The sequence below is a fragment of the Geospiza fortis genome, unplaced genomic scaffold, assembly GCF_000277835.1.
Source record: "Geospiza fortis unplaced genomic scaffold, GeoFor_1.0 scaffold241, whole genome shotgun sequence".
NCBI lineage: Eukaryota > Metazoa > Chordata > Aves > Passeriformes > Thraupidae > Geospiza > Geospiza fortis.
Window position 1 is genome coordinate 69,026 of NW_005054491.1, and position 1,218 is coordinate 70,243.

General features: G+C 44.4%; 1 protein-coding gene across 1 annotated transcript in view; it reads right to left on the reverse strand.

Moving 5' to 3' along the window:
* Positions 1 to 214: 214 nt before the first annotated feature.
* The window catches only part of SIN3B (SIN3 transcription regulator family member B), a 14,341-nt gene continuing 13,337 nt past the window's right edge, over positions 215 to 1,218 (reverse strand). Inside the window, exon 18 of the mRNA XM_005428555.3 lies at positions 215 to 1,218. This exon is cut by the window's right edge and continues 1,537 nt beyond it. The gene's annotated coding sequence lies outside the window, so the exon portion shown is untranslated.

Genomic DNA, 1,218 nt, shown 5'->3' on the forward strand with positions numbered 1-1,218 from the left:
GAATGTATTTCCCTTTTCCATCAGCAGTGCACTGCTCACACCCTCACACAGCACTTGCTGACACACAGCTGCATCAGCCTGTCCAGGAACTTCAACCCTTCCATTGCATTTTTCTCCCATTTAAAATCCAGTTTCAGGTAAAAGACAATCAATTCTGGAGGTTGTCACAAAGTTTAAATTAGTTGGAAAGAAATGTAAAACACTGAGAGCTGCAGACTTTTAAAATCAATATTTTATTTTACTTGAATGTGCAAATAAATATAAAAAAAACTACATTCAAGGAGCTGGCAAAGCAATTACAAGCCCAAAAGCAAAGATCCTTCAAACAAATGGAAGAACAAACTCTTGACTCAAGGTCGTGCAGTTACACAGCTGAAACCCTCAGACATGAACAAGCCCCTCTCAAACCTGCCTGATATTCCCTTCACAGCCCTTGCTACTCTCAGCTTTGAGACAATAGCACTGTAAAGGGCAAAAGTCTTGCTTAATCAGTTCAGATTATAAATTAAGGTTTACAAAATAAGGATGCTTAAAAATACCTGAAGTACACTTAGAATGGGTGATGGAACAGGACGGTGCCCAGGTGTGTTGCCCACCTTGGGACACCTGGAATCAAATGCATTTTAAGCCACAAGTTGCCACCTATTTTCTAGTAAACAGTTTTCTGTATCATAAAACCATAAAATTTGGCACAATTGTCATCTCCACTGGGAGACAGCAGAGAGGTGAGCAGGACTGAGGTGTGTTTTGGTGAGCTGGCTGGAAGGGAAAGGGGGACACTGTGCTTGGCACTGGGCTTGTCCCCCTGCTCCCCCCAGCCCCTGCAGAGCCTTGTGGTCTCTTATCACTGCAATGAGGGCAGGAGAAGAACCTTCAGATCACTTCAGGAACCAAAGTTTAGCAGAGACCCAGCCCAGGAGAACACGGGCTCTTGAGAAGTCTCTGCTGGCAGTGGTTGTGCAAGTGGCCATGAATGCCAGAGAGTGGCCTCCCTCATCCCTCCCACAGATTATTTTGCAAAAAAGACAAAGACTTGGGACAGTTTTCTATTAAACATACCCCAAAGGCCAATTTTTCTACTGTCAAGTGAGACAATTGTGAAACCAAATGTCGTACAGTGGAAATAACCCAGGACAAATCCTACGGGCTGCTCCTTAGGTCTGGCAGAAATCATAACCTAAAAATCAAAGCCACAGAAAGTGGCAGGGGTGGGGGGGG